Source organism: Mustelus asterias, chromosome 25 (genome assembly GCF_964213995.1).
Source record: "Mustelus asterias chromosome 25, sMusAst1.hap1.1, whole genome shotgun sequence".
NCBI classification, from domain to species: domain Eukaryota; kingdom Metazoa; phylum Chordata; class Chondrichthyes; order Carcharhiniformes; family Triakidae; genus Mustelus; species Mustelus asterias.
The window spans coordinates 48,148,542-48,163,587 of record NC_135825.1 but is presented as its reverse complement, the minus strand read 5'-3'; the positions used below and the strand labels follow the sequence as shown (position 1 = coordinate 48,163,587).

Genomic DNA, 15,046 nt, shown 5'->3' with positions numbered 1-15,046 from the left:
GGTGGGCGGGGATGGGGGGGAGGTGGTGGGCGGGGATGGGGGGGAGGTGGTGGGCGGGGATGGGGGGGAGGTGGTGGGCGGGGATGGGGGGGAGGTGGTGGGCGGGGACGGGGGGAGGTGGTGGGCGGGGATGGGGGGGAGGTGGTGGGCGGGGATGGGGGGGAGGTGGTGGGCGGGGATGGGGGGGAGGTGGTGGACGGGGATGGGGGGGAGGTGGTGGACGGGGATGGGGGGGAGGTGGTGGGCGGGGATGGGGGGGGAGGTGGTGGGCGGGGATGGGGGGGAGGTGGTGGGCGGGGATGGGGGGGAGGTGGTGGGCGGGGATGGGGGGGAGGTGGTGGGCGGGGATGGGGGGGAGGTGGTGGGCGGGGATGGGGGGGAGGTGGTGGGCGGGGATGGGGGGGAGGTGGTGGGCGGGGATGGGGGGGAGGTGGTGGGCGGGGATGGGGGGGAGGTGGTGGGCGGGGATGGGGGGGAGGTGGTGGGCGGGGATGGGGGGGAGGTGGTGGGCGGGGATGGGGGGGAGGTGGTGGGCGGGGATGGGGGGGAGGTGGTGGGCGGGGATGGGGGGGAGGTGGTGGGCGGGGATGGGGGGGAGGTGGCGGGCGGGGATGGGGGGGAGGTGGCGGGCGGGGATGAGGGGGAGGTGGGCGGGCCGGGGATGAGGGGGAGGTGGCGGGCGGCGGATGGGAGGGGGAGGTGGTGGGGCGGGGATGGGGGGAGTGGTGGGGCGGGGATGAGGGGGAGGTGGTGGGCGGGGATGGGGGGAGGTGGTGGGCGGGGATGGGGGGAGGTGGTGGGCGGGGATGGGGGAGGTGGTGGGCGGGGATGGGGGGAGGTGGTGGGCGGGGATGGGGGGAGGTGGTGGGCGGGGATGGGGGGAGGTGGTGGGCGGGGATGGGGGAGGTGGTGGGCGGGGATGGGGGGGAGGTGGTGGGCGGGGATGGGGGAGGTGGTGGGCGGGGATGGGGGAGGTGGTGGGCGGGGATGGGGGAGGTGGTGGGCGGGGATGGGGGGTGGGGGAGGTGGTGGGCGGGGATGGGGGAGGTGGTGGGCGGGGATGGGGGAGGTGGTGGGCGGGGATGGGGGAGGTGGTGGGCGGGGATGGGGGAGGTGGTGGGCGGGGATGGGGGAGGTGGTGGGCGGGGATGGGGGAGGTGGTGGGCGGGGATGGGGGGAGGTGGTGGGCGGGGATGGGGGAGGTGGTGGGCGGGGATGGGGGAGGTGGTGGGCGGGGATGGGGGAGGTGGTGGGCGGGGATGGGGGAGGTGGTGGGCGGGGATGGGGGAGGTGGTGGGCGGGGATGGGGGAGGTGGTGGGCGGGGATGGGGGAGGTGGTGGGCGGGGATGGGGGAGGTGGTGGGCGGGGATGGGGGAGGTGGTGGGCGGGGATGGGGGGAGGTGGTGGGCGGGGATGGGGGAGGTGGTGGGCGGGGATGGGGGAGGTGGTGGGCGGGGATGGGGGAGGTGGTGGGCGGGGATGGGGGAGGTGGTGGGCGGGGATGGGGGAGGTGGTGGGCGGGGATGGGGGAGGTGGTGGGCGGGGATGGGGGAGGTGGTGGGCGGGGATGGGGGAGGTGGTGGGCGGGGATGGGGGAGGTGGTGGGCGGGGATGGGGGAGGTGGTGGGCGGGGATGGGGGAGGTGGTGGGCGGGGATGGGGGAGGTGGTGGGCGGGGATGGGGGAGGTGGTGGGCGGGGATGGGGGAGGTGGTGGGCGGGGATGGGGGAGGTGGTGGGCGGGGATGGGGGAGGTGGTGGGCGGGGATGGGGGAGGTGGTGGGCGGGGATGGGGGAGGTGGTGGGCGGGGATGGGGGAGGTGGTGGGCGGGGATGGGGGGAGGTGGTGGGCGGGGATGGGGGGAGGTGGTGGGCGGGGATGGGGGGAGGTGGTGGGCGGGGATGGGGGGAGGTGGTGGGCGGGGATGGAGGGAGGTGGTGGGCGGGGATGGGGGGAGGTGGTGGGCGGGGATGGGGGAGGTGGTGGGCGGGGATGGGGGGAGGTGGTGGGCGGGGATGGGGGGAGGTGGTGGGCGGGGATGGGGGGAGGTGGTGGGCGGGGATGGGGGGAGGTGGGGGAGGTGGTGGGCGGGGATGGGGGGAGGTGGTGGGCGGGGATGGGGGGAGGTGGTGGGCGGGGATGGGGGGAGGTGGTGGGCGGGGATGGGGGGAGGTGGTGGGCGGGGATGGGGGGAGGTGGTGGGCGGGGATGGGGGGAGGTGGTGGGCGGGGATGGGGGGAGGTGGTGGGCGGGGATGGGGGGAGGTGGTGGGCGGGGATGGGGGGAGGTGGTGGGCGGGGATGGGGGGAGGTGGTGGGCGGGGATGGGGGGAGGTGGTGGGCGGGGATGGGGGGAGGTGGTGGGCGGAGATGGGGGGAGGTGGTGGGCGGGGATGGGGGGGGAGGTGGTGGGCGGGGATGGGGGGGAGGTGGTGGGCGGGGATGGGGGGGAGGTGGGTGGGCGGGGATGGGGGGGAGGTTTTGGGCGGGGATGGGGGGGGAGGTGGTGGGCGGGGATGGGGGGGAGGTGGTGGGCGGGGATGGGGGGGGAGGTGGTGGGCGGGGATGGGGGGGGGAGGTGGTGGGCGGGGATGGGGGGGGGAGGTGGTGGGCGGGGTTGGGGGGGGAGGTGGTGGGCGGGGATGGGGGGGGAGGTGGTGGGCGGGGATGGGGGGGGAGGTGGTGGGCGGGGATGGGGGGAGGTGGTGGGCGGGGATGGGGGGAGGTGGTGGGCGGGGATGGGGGGAGGTGGTGGGCGGGGATGGGGGGGAGGTGGTGGGCGGGGATGGGGGGGAGGTGGTGGGCGGGGATGGGGGGGAGGTGGTGGGCGGGGATGGGGGGGAGGTGGTGGGCGGTGATGGGGGGGAAGGTGGTGGGCGGGGATGGGGGGGAAGGTGGTGGGCGGGGATGGGGGGGGAGGTGGTGGGCGGGGATGGGGGGGGGGGAGGTGGTGGGCGGGGATGGGGGGGGGGGGGGGGAGGTGGTGGGCGGGGATGGGGGGGGAGGTGGTGGGCGGGGATGGGGGGGGGAGGTGGTGGGCGGGGATGGGGGGGGGAGGTGGTGGGCGGGGATGGGGCGGGAGGTGGTGGGCGGGGATGGGGGGGAGGTGGTGGGCGGGGATGGGGGGGGAGGTGGTGGGCGGGGATGGGGGGGGAGGTGGTGGGCGGGGATGGGGGGGGGAGGTGGTGGGCGGGGATGGGGGGGAGGTGGTGGGCGGGGATGGGGGGGAGGTGGTGGGCGGGGATGGGGGGGAGGTGGTGGGCGGGGATGGGGGGGAGGTGGTGGGCGGGGATGGGGGGGAGGTGGTGGGCGGGGATGGGGGGGGAGGTGGTGGGCGGGGATGGGGGGGGAGGTGGTGGGCGGGGATGGGGGGGGAGGTGGTGGGCGGGGATGGGGGGGGAGGTGGTGGGCGGGGATGGGGGGGGAGGTGGTGGGCGGGGAGGTGGTGGGCGGGGATGGGGGGGATGTGGTGGGCGGGGATGGGGGGAGGTGGTGGGCGGGGATGGGGGGGGAGGTGGTGGGCGGGGATGGGGGGGGAGGTGGTGGGCGGGGATGGGGGGGGGAGGTGGTGGGCGGGGATGGGGGGGAGGTGGTGGGCGGGGATGGGGGGGGAGGTGGTGGGCGGGGATGGGGGGAGGTGGGGGGAGGTGGTGGGCGGGGATGGGGGGGAGGTGGTGGGCGGGGATGGGGGGAGGTGGTGGGCGGGGATGGGGGGAGGTGGTGGGCGGGGATGGGGGGAGGTGGTGGGCGGGGATGGGGGGAGGTGGTGGGCGGGGATGGGGGGAGGTGGTGGGCGGGGATGGGGGGAGGTGGTGGGCGGGGATGGGGGGAGGTGGTGGGCGGGGATGGGGGGAGGTGGTGGGGGTGGGCGGGGATGGGGGGAGGTGGTGGGCGGAGATGGGGGGAGGTGGTGGGCGGAGATGGGGGGAGGTGGTGGGCGGAGATGGGGGGAGGTGGTGGGCGGAGATGGGGGGAGGTGGTGGGCGGGGATGGGGGGGGGAGGTGGTGGGCGGGGATGGGGGGGGAGGTGGTGGGCGGGGATGGGGGGGAGGTGGTGGGCGGGGATGGGGGGGAGGTGGTGGGCGGGGATGGGGGGGGAGGTTTTGGGCGGGGATGGGGGGGGGAGGTGGTGGGCGGGGATGGGGGGGGAGGTGGTGGGCGGGGATGGGGGGGGAGGTGGTGGGCGGGGATGGGGGGGGGAGGTGGTGGGCGGGGATGGGGGGGGGAGGTGGTGGGCGGGGATGGGGGGGGAGGTGGTGGGCGGGGATGGGGGGGGAGGTGGTGGGCGGGGTTGGGGGGGGAGGTGGTGGGCGGGGATGGGGGGGGAGGTGGTGGGCGGGGATGGGGGGAGGTGGTGGGCGGGGATGGGGGGGAGGTGGTGGGCGGGGATGGGGGGGAGGTGGTGGGCGGGGATGGGGGGAGGTGGTGGGCGGTGATGGGGGGAAGGTGGTGGGCAGGGATGGGGGGGAAGGTGGTGGGCGGGGATGGGGGGGGAGGTGGTGGGCGGGGATGGGGGGGGGGAGGTGGTGGGCGGGGATGGGGGGGGGGAGGTGGTGGGCGGGGATGGGGGGGGGAGGTGGTGGGCGGGGATGGGGGGGGGAGGTGGTGGGCGGGGATGGGGGGGAGGTGGTGGGCGGGGATGGGGGGGAGGTGGTGGGCGGGGATGGGGGGGGAGGTGGTGGGCGGGGATGGGGGGGGAGGTGGTGGGCGGGGATGGGGGGGAGGTGGTGGGCGGGGATGGGGGGGGAGGTGGTGGGCGGGGATGGGGGGGGAGGTGGTGGGCGGGGATGGGGGGGGAGGTGGTGGGCGGGGATGGGGGGGAGGTGGTGGGCGGGGATGGGCGGGGGAGGTGGTGGGCGGGGATGGGGGGGAGGTGGTGGGCGGGGATGGGGGGGAGGTGGTGGGCGGGGATGGGGGGGAGGTGGTGGGCGGGGATGGGGGGGAGGTGGTGGGCGGGGATGGGGGGGGAGGTGGTGGGCGGGGATGGGGGGGGAGGTGGTGGGCGGGATGGGGGGGAGGTGGTGGGCGGGGATGGGGGGGAGGTGGTGGGCGGGGATGGGGGGGAGGTGATGGGGGGGGAGGTGGTGGGCGGGGAGGTGGTGGGCGGGGATGGGGGGAGGTGGTGGGCGGGGATGGGGGGGAGGTGGTGGGCGGGGATGGGGGGGGAGGTGGTGGGCGGGGATGGGGGGGGAGGTGGTGGGCGGGGATGGGGGGGAGGTGGTGGGCGGGGATGGGGGGGGAGGTGGTGGGCGGGGATGGGGGGGGAGGTGGTGGGCGGGGATGGGGGGGAGGTGGTGGGCGGGGATGGGGGGGGAGGTGGTGGGCGGGGATGGGGGGGGAGGTGGTGGGCGGGGATGGGGGGGCAGGTGGTGGGCGGGGATGGGGGGGGAGGTGGTGGGCGGGGATGGGGGGGAGGTGGTGGGCGGGGATGGGGGGGAGGTGGTGGGCGGGATGGGGGGGAGGTGGTGGGCGGGGATGGGGGGAGGTGGTGGGCGGGGATGGGGGGGTGGTGGGCGGGGATGGGGGGGAGGTGGTGGGCGGGGATGGGGGGGAGGTGGTGGGCGGGGATGGGGGGAGGTGGTGGGCGGGGATGGGGGGGAGGTGGTGGGCGGGGCTGGGGGGAGGTGGTGGGCGGGGCTGGGGGGGAGGTGGTGGGCGGGGATGGGGGGGAGGTGGTGGGCGGGGATGGGGGGAGGTGGTGGGCGGGGATGGGGGGGAGGTGGTGGGCGGGGATGGGGGGCAGGTGGTGGGCGGGGATGGGGGGGGAGGTGGTGGGCGGGGATGGGGGGGAGGTGGTGGGCGGGGATGGGGGGGAGGTGGTGGGCGGGGATGGGGGGGAGGTGGTGGGCGGGGATGGGGGGGAGGTGGTGGGCGGCGATGGGGGGGAGGTGGTGGGCGGCGATGGGGGGGAGGTGGTGGGCGGCGATGGGGGGGAGGTGGTGGGCGGCGATGGGGGGGAGGTGGTGGGCGGCGATGGGGGGGAGGTGGTGGGCGGCGATGGGGGGGAGGTGGTGGGCGGCGATGGGGGGGAGGTGGTGGGCGGGGATGGGGGGGAGGTGGTGGGCGGGGATGGGGGGGAGGTGGTGGGCGGGGATGGGGGGGAGGTGGTGGGCGGGGATGGGGGGGAGGTGGTGGGCGGGGATGGGGGGGAGGTGGTGGGCGGGGATGGGGGGGAGGTGGTGGGCGGGGATGGGGGGGAGGTGGTGGGCGGGGATGGGGGGGAGGTGGTGGGCGGGGATGGGGGGAGGTGGTGGGCGGGGATGGGGGGGAGGTGGTGGGCGGGGATGGGGGGGAGGTGGTGGGCGGGGATGGGGGGAGGTGGTGGGCGGGGATGGGGGGAGGTGGTGGGGCGGGGATGGGGGGGAGGTGGTGGGCGGGGATGGGGGGGAGGTGGTGGGCGGGGGATGGGGGGAGGTGGTGGGCGGGGATGGGGGGGAGGTGGTGGGCGGGGATGGGGGGGAGGTGGTGGGCGGGGATGGGGGGGAGGTGGTGGGCGGGGATGGGGGGGAGGTGGTGGGCGGGGATGGGGGGGAGGTGGTGGGCGGGGATGGGGGGGAGGTGGTGGGCGGGGATGGGGGGAGGTGGTGGGCGGGGATGGGGGGGAGGTGGTGGGCGGGGATGGGGGGGAGGTGGTGGGCGGGGATGGGGGGGAGGTGGTGGGGGGGAGGTGGTGGGCGGGGATGGGGGGGAGGTGGTGGGCGGGGATGGGGGGGAGGTGGTGGGCGGGGATGGGGGGGAGGTGGTGGGCTGGGGCGAGGCGGGGATGGGGGGGGAGGGCAGGGCTGGGGTGAGGCGGGGGTGGGATAGGGGGTGAGGCGGGGGTGGGATAGGGGGCGTGGTGGGGTAGTGGGCGGGGTGGGGTGGGGGGCAGTGCGTGGTGGGGTAGGGGGCGGGGTGTGGTGGGGTAGGGGTGGGGTGTGGTGGGGTAGGGGCGGGGCGTGGTGGGGTAGGTGGCGGGGCAGGGTGGGGTAGGTGGCGGGGCAGGGTGGGGTAGGTGGCGGGGCAGCATAAGCGGCGGGGTGGGGTAGGGGGCGGGGCATGGTGGGGGCGGGGTGGGGTAGGGGGTGGGGTAGGGGGCGGGGCAGCGTAAGGGGCGGGGCAGGGGTCGGGGTAGGGGGCGGGGCCTGGGTAGAGGTCGGGGTGGGCCTGGTGGCAGGGGGCGTGGCGGGATAGAGGGCGTGGCCGGGATAGGGGGCGGGGCCAGGGCGTTGCTGGGCGGGGAGGGGCTGGAGCCGTTTTCTCAACCATTGCCCCCCGCCGCCTCCCCCGCGCGCCACTCTCACCAATTCGCTGCGATGTTGTTCGGAGGGACGCCGCGGTGACAATCCCGCTGCACCGTGTCCACGGCCTCCCCGGGAGCGGGTCTCGATTCCTGACCGACTGCAGCCCAAGCGGATCGCAAACCCGGCCTGATGCTGCCTCCCATTCAGCGCGCTCTGCTTCCGGTCTGCCCGCACACTGCCCGTTGGGAGCTGTAGTCCCAGCCACCTCCAGCCCGGGCTTCCGCTGGCGCAGGGGCCGCCGGGTATTGTAGTTTATAGTCCTCCCGGAACTCGCGCTGCGCGAGGGGAGTGTCCGGAGGAAGGACTACAGCTCCCGGCGTGCCTCGTGCCTGCTGTGCTGAGCCAGTCTCTGCAATGGGCTAACTGACCATTGTGCCCTGGTGAACAGGGTTGATCAGCACTGGGGCAGCTTACAAACCTTAGAACATGCCAGCTCTACCATTGACACTCAACATCTGTTCAGCCCTGTCAGAATTTAATGTTTCACTTAGATCTCTCTTATCCTCCTAAATTCCAGTGAATACACACAAATTGTGTCTGCATGGTCTTCCCAATGTACAACGGATGAATGAACACCACTCGACAATCACCAGGCAAGAGTGTTCTCTTCCTGTTGGGGAACACTTCAGCGGTCAGGGGCATTCAGCCTCTGATCTTCGGGTAAGTATTCTCCAAGGTGTGTCTTCACGACACACGACAGCGCAGAGTCACTGAGCAGAGACTGATAGCCAAGTTCCGCACACATGAGGACGGCCTCAACCGGGATCTTGGGTTCATGTCACACTGTCTGTAACCCAACGACTTGCCTGGGCTTGCAAAATCTCGCTAACTGTCCTGGCTGGAGACAATACACATCTCTTTAACCTGTGCTTAACCCTCTCTCCACTCATATTGTCAGTACCTTTAAGACTTGATTCCCTGTAAAGACTCGCATTCCAACCATTATTTTGTAAATTGAGTTTGTGTCTTTATATGCCCTGTTTGTGAACTGAAATCCCACTCACCTGACGAAGGAGCAGCGCTCTGAAAGCTAGTGGCTTTTGTTACCAAATAAACCTGTTGGACTTTAACCTGGTGTTGTGAGACTTCTTACTGTATATTAGGACAGCCAGGTCTCTTTATGCGTCAGTCATTTAAATAATACTCTGCCACTCTGTTTTACTAACCAAAGTGGATAACTTCACACTTATCCATGTTGTACTGCATTTGCCAAATATTTGCCCACTCACTCAATTTGTCTAAATCACCTTGAAGCCTCTTAACATCTTTCTCACCACTCTCATTCCCACCAAGTTCTGTGTCATCAGCAAACTTGAAAATATTACTTTTGGTTCCCTCATCCAAATCATTGATGTAATCGTGAATAGGGGCGGCCCAAGCACTGATGTAGCCATGGAAATAGTGGATGCATTAGTTGTTATCTTTCAAAATTGTATTGTTCCTGGAACAGTCCCAGCATATTGGAGAGTGACAAATGTAACCCCACTATTTAAAAAAATGAGGGAAGGAGAAAACTCGGAATTACAGACTTTAGTGTGACCTCACTAGTCACTGCGTGCCACTTTGAAAAGTCCCATATATTCCTACTCTCTTATGTTTGTTGTCTGCTAAACAATTCACAATCCATGGCAATATATTACCCCCAATTCCATGTGCTTCAATTTTGCAAACTAACCTCTTATGTGAGACCTTATCAAAAGCATTCTGTAAAGCCGAATACACCAGACCCACTGGTTCAGTCTTTTCTATTCCACTTGTTACGTCTTCAAAAAAACTCCAGTAGGTTTGTCAAACACAATTTCCCTTTCATAAATCCATGTTGACTTTGTCTAATCTCGTTGATATTTACGCAGTGTCCTGTTATCACACCCTTTATAACAGACTCTCGGATTTTCCTTACTATTGATGTTAGTCTGTAATTCCGAGTTTTCTCCTTCCCTCATTTTTTTAAATACTGGGGTTACATTTGTCACCCTCCAATCTGCTGGGACTGTTCCAGGAACAACACAATTTTGAAAGATAACAACTAACGCATCCACGAGTTCCATGATCACCTCTTTTAGTACCCTAGGATGTAGATTATCAGGCCCTGGGAATTCATCAGCTTTCAGTCCTATAAATTCCTACAGCACTATTTTTTAGTAAGACTGATTTCCTTCAATTCCTTCTTTGCATTAGCTCCTTGGTTCCTTAGCTTTTCTGGGAAGTTATTCTTTCTCCATGAAGACAGAATTAAAGTAATTGTTTAATTGCTCTGCAATTTCCTTGTTTTCGATTAAGATAGAATGATAGAATCCCTGCAATGCAAAAGGAGGCTATTCGGCCCATTGAGCCTGCACCGACGACAATCCCACCCAGGCCCTATCTCCGTAACATCACGTATTTACCCTGCTAGCAATTTTAGCATTGCCAATCAACCTAACCTGCACATCTTTGGAGTGTGGGGTGAAACCGGAGTACCCAGAGGATACCCACGCAGATACGGGGAGAATGTGCGAACTCCACACCAACAGTCACCCGAGGCCAGAATTGAACCTGGGTCCCTGGCGCTGAGAGGCAGCAGTGCTAACCACTGTGCCACCATGCCGCCCGATGTCAAGATGTCACAGAGCAGCTGCAGGATGTTTTTCTGGGGGAAGGTGCATTAGCAAGAGGTCATGGTCCACATTTGAGGTCCTGACTGCAGGAATCCAATGTAGTAATCTCTGGATTACTCCCAATGCCATGTCAAGTGAATACCGAAATAGGAGGATAAGGCAGATAAATGCATGATTGGAAAGATGTGCAGGAGGAAAGGCTTTAGATTCCTGGGACTGACTCTGGGGCAGATGGCACCTGTACAAGTTGGACAGGTTGCACCTGAACAAAGTTGGGACTGAGTTTCATGTGGGGCATTTTGCTAGTGCAGTTGGGAGGGCGTTAAACCAACTCAGCATGGGTGGAACCAAGAGGAGAAAGGAATACCAGTGTGCACAAAATACTGGGAGGAACAAAAAGCACTTGTATCGGGAATAGTAAGTTAATATGCAAAGTCAAAGTAAACCAGTGAGCTTGTGCACACCAGTGGGAGAGAGAGACTGCAGCTGGAGTGAGATTCAGCCAGAGTGAGAGTATCGGAAATTTGGAGCTGAGTGGGAATTTGGTGCTGAGGGGAAAGAGTTACTCCTTTTCGGGAGGAGTGGAGAGGCGGACCTGCGAGGGAGACTAGAGGGCACGTGAGAGACCATAAGACATAGGAGCAGAATTAGGCCACTCGGCCCATCGCGCTTGCTCCGCCATTCAATCATGGCTGATTTTTTTCTCATCCCCATTCTCCTGCCTTTTCCCCATAACCCCTGATCTCCTTATTCATCAAGAAACTATCTATCTCTGTCTTAAAGACACTCAATGACCTGGCCTCCACAGCCTTCTGTGGCAAAGAGTTCCACAGATTCACCACTCTCTGGCTAAAGAAATTCCTCCTCATCTCTGTTTTAAAGGATTGTCCCTTTAGCCTGAGGTTGTGCCCTCTGGTTCTAGTTTTTCCTACTAGTAGAAACATCCTCTCCACATCCACTCTATCCAGGCCTCGCAGTATCCTATAAGTTTCAATAAGATCCCCCTCATCCTTCTAAACTCCAACGAGTACAGACCCAGAGTTCTCAACCGTTCCTCATACGACAAGCTCTTCATTCCAGGGATCATTCTTGTGAACCTCCTCTGGACCTTTTCCAAGGCCAGTACATCCTTCCTTAGATATGGGGCCCAAAACTGTTCACAATACTCCAAATGGGGTCTGATCCGAACCTTATACAGCCTCAGAAGTACATCCCTGCTCTTGTATTCTAGCCCTCTCGACATGAATGCTAATTGCATTCATGTCAAGAATTGCATTTGCCTTCCTAACTGCCGACTGAATCTGCACGTTAACCTTAAGAGAATCTTGAACAATGACTCCCAAGTCCCTTTGTGTTTCTGATTTCCTAAGCATTTCCCATTTAGAAAATAGTCTATGCCTCCATTCCTCCTTCCAAAGTGCATAAGTTCACATTTTTCCATATTGTATTCCACCTGCCACTTTTTTGCCCGCTCTCCTAACTTGTCCAAGTCCTTCTGCAGCCGCTCTGCTTCCTCAATACTACCTGCCCCTCTACATATCTTTGTATCATCTGCAAATTTAGCAACAGTGCCTTCAGTTCCTTCCTCCAAATCATTAATGTATATTGTGAAAAGTTGTGGTCCCAGCACTGACCCCTGAGGCACACCACTAGCCACTGGCTGCCATCCTGAGAAAGACCCCTTTATCCCCATTGGCCTTCTGCCAGTCAACCAATCCTTTATCCATGCCAGGATCTTACCCTTAACACCATGGGCACTTAACTTATTTAAGAGTCTCCTATGCGGCACTTTATCAAAGGCCTTCTGGAAATCTAAATAAATCACGTCCACTGGTTCTCCTTTATCTAACTTCCTTGTTACCTCCTCAAAGAACTCTAACAGATTTGTCAGACATGATCTCCCCTTGACAAAGCCGTGCTGACTCAGTCCTACTTTATCATGCACTTCCAAGTACTCTGCGATCTCATCTTTAACAATGGACTCTAAAATCTTGCCAATGTCCGAAGCCAGGCTAACCGGCCTATAATTTCCCGTCTGCTGCCTCCCTCCCTTCTTAAACAGCGGTGTTACATTAGCTACTTTCCAGTCCTCTGGTACCCTCCCTGCCTCCAGTGATTCCTGAAAGATCACCACCAACGCCTCCACAATTTCCTCAGAGAGGTAGAAAGAATTCAAACCGTGATGTCACAGCCAGCAGGTAAGTGATTGGCTGGCAAGTAGTTTTCCTTTTTCCTCTTTTTTTCTCTCTTGGCGTTGTAGTTGTTATAATTTAAGTTAAGGGTTAATTCATGGCAGGAGATCCCAGACCCGTGTCAAGCTCCTCTTGTGCTATGTGGGAATTCAAGGATCCTTCCACTGTCCCTGTGCAAGAAATGTGTCCAGCTGCAGTTCCTGTTAGACCGCTTGATGGCTCTGGAGTGGCGGATGGATTCACTCTGGAGAATCCACGATGCTGAGGAAACCGTGGATAACATGTTCAGTGAGTTGGTCACATCGCAGGTGAAAATTCCTGAGGGAGATAGGGGATGGGTGACCACCAGACAGAGGAAGAGTAGGAAGGCAGTGTAGGGATCCCCTGTGGTCATCTCCCTCCAAAACAAATGTACCATTTTGGATACTGTTGGGGGAGATGGCTCACCAGGGGAAGGTGGCAGCAGCCAGGTTCATGGCACACAAGATGAAAGCAAAATAGTGTGGATGCTGGAATCTGGAAAATAGAAAATGATGGAAAATCTCAGCAGGTCTGACAGCATCTGTGGGGAGAGAATAGAGTCAACGTTTTCGAGTCTAGAAGACCTTTCATCAGAGCTTATGGTTCATGACACTGTAGCTGCCTCTGCTGTACAGGAGGGCAGGAAAAAGAATGGCAGAGCTATAGTGATGGGGGATTCAATAATAAGGGGAATAAACAGCCGTATCTGTGGACGCAAACGAGACTCCAGGATGGTATGTTGCCTCCCTGGTGCAAGGTCAAGGATGTCTCAGAGCAGCTGCAGGGCATTCTGGAGGGGGAGGCTGAGCAGCCAGCTGTCATGATGCATATAGGCGCCAAAGATGTAGGTAAAAAAACAGGATGAGGTCCTACAAGCTGAATTTAAGGAGTTAGGAGTTAAACTTAAAAAGTAGGACCTCAAAGGTCCTACCAGTGCCACGTGCTAATCAGAGTAGGAATGTCAGGATAGCGAGGATGAATACGTGGCTTGAGGGATGGTGCAAGAGGGGGAATTCAAATTCCTGGGATATTGGACCGGCTCTGGGGGAGGTGGAATCAGTACAAATCGAGCAGTCTGCACCTGAGCAGGTCTGGAACCAATGTCCGAAGGGGAGTATTTGCTAGTGCTGTTGGGGACGGTTTAAACTAATGTGGCAGGGGGATGGGAACCGATGCAGGAAGTCAGAGGGAAGTAAGGTGGGGACGGAATCAAAAGGCAGTAAGGGGGAAAGTGGAAGGCAGAGAAACCAAAGACAAAACATGACAGGACAGATGGTCTGAGGTTTGTTTGCTTTAACGCAAGGAGCATGACAGGTAAAGTTGATGAACTTAAAACTTAAAATTACTACATGGAACTATGATGTTGTGGCAATTACGGAGACTTGGATGAAAGAAGGCCAGGACTGGCAGCTTAGCATTCCAAGATTTAGATGCTTCAGATGAGATAGAGAGGGTGACAGAAGAGGTGGGGGTGTTGCTTTACTGATTAGGGAGAATGTCACAGCTATACAGAGGGAGGACACCTTGGGCTCATGCAGTGAGGCCATATGGTTAGAACTGCGTAACAGGAGCAGTGTAATCACACTACTGGGGTTATACTACAGACCTCCCAACAGCCCGAGTGAAGTGGAGGAACTGATATGTCAACAGATTATGGGAAGATGTAAAAACAACAACCCTATTGTTTTTACATCTTCCCATAATCTGGGCGATTTTAAATTCCGCAACATGGACTGGGATTTCTTTAGTGCCGAGGCTTGGACGGGGCAGAGTTTGTTCAGTGTGTCCAAGAGTGCTTCTTGAGGCAATATGTAGATAGTCCAACTTGGGAAGGGGCTATCGTAGACCTGGTTCTGGGAAACGAGCCCAAACAGCGAATTGATGTCTCAGTGGGGGACCACTTTGGGAACAGTGATCACAATTCTATAAGTTTCAAGACACTTGTAGAAAAGGATAGAAGTAGTCCCAGAGTGAAAGTACTAAACTGGGGGAAGGCTAACTACGACAGCATTAGGCAGGAGCTAGGGAATGTAAACTAGGGGTGGCTGTTTGAGGGTAAATCCACATCTGATATGTGGGAGTCTTTTAAAAGTCGATTGTTAACAATTCAGGACAAGTATGTCCTGAAGGATAAAGATGGCAAGATTCGGGAACCCTGGATGACAAGAGAGATTGTGAGCTTAGTGAAAAAGAAGAAGGAGGCATACATAAATTTCTGGAAATTGAAAATGGCTTTTGAGGAATTCAAAGAAAGCAGGAACGAGCTTAAACAGGGACTTAGGAGGGCAAAAAGGGGCCATGAAATGTCCTTGGCAGGCAGGATTAAGGAGATTCCCAAGGCTTTTTATGCATATATACGGAGGAAGAGGGTAGCTAAGGAAAGGGTAGGTCCACTCAAGGACAGTGGAGGGAATTTGTGTGTGGAGCCAGATGAGGTGGTGAGGTCCTTAATGAGTACTTTGCATCAGTATTCACAAAGCAGAAGGATGTGGTGCATGGTGAGTGTAGAAAGGAGGATGTTGACCTTCTAGGACATGTTGAGATTAAAAGGGAGGAGGTATTGGGAGGTTTTGAAGAACATTAAAGTGGACAAGTCCCCAGGGCCAGATAGGGTCTATCCCAGAATACTGAGAGAGGGGAGGGAAGAAATTGCTGAGGCCTTGGCCAAAATCTTTGTATCCTCTTTAGCCACAGGCGAGGTACCAGAGGATTGGAGAGTAGCTCACATTCTTCCTCTGTTTAAGAAGGGCAGAAGAAACAATCCGGGAGATTACAGGCATCAGTGGTGGGGAAATTATTGGAGAAGATTCTTAGGGACAGGATGTACTCACATCTGGAAGAAAATGGGCTTATTAGTGATAGGCAGCATGGTTTTGTGAAGGGGAGGTCGTGTCTCACAAACTTGAGTTTTTGAGGAAGTGACAAGAAAAATTGACCAGGGCAGGGCAGTGGAT

The 15,046-nt window shown here is 62.0% G+C and overlaps 2 protein-coding genes across 3 annotated transcripts in view; both read right to left on the bottom strand.

Moving 5' to 3' along the window:
- The window catches only part of rpl10a (ribosomal protein L10a), a 368,503-nt gene that overhangs the window by 261,986 nt on the left and 91,471 nt on the right, over positions 1-15,046 (bottom strand). The gene's annotated exons all lie outside the window — the stretch shown is intronic.
- LOC144479157 (sphingomyelin phosphodiesterase 2-like) overlaps positions 1-15,046 on the bottom strand; it is a 103,412-nt gene that overhangs the window by 82,057 nt on the left and 6,309 nt on the right. Inside the window, exon 1 of one of the 2 annotated variants that reach the window (XM_078197714.1) lies at positions 7,283-7,429. The exons of the other annotated variant lie outside the window; for it this stretch is intronic. The gene's annotated coding sequence lies outside the window, so the exon portion shown is untranslated. Of the gene's footprint in view, positions 1-7,282; positions 7,430-15,046 lie in introns of those variants that run through there. 2 annotated transcript variants of the gene reach the window in all.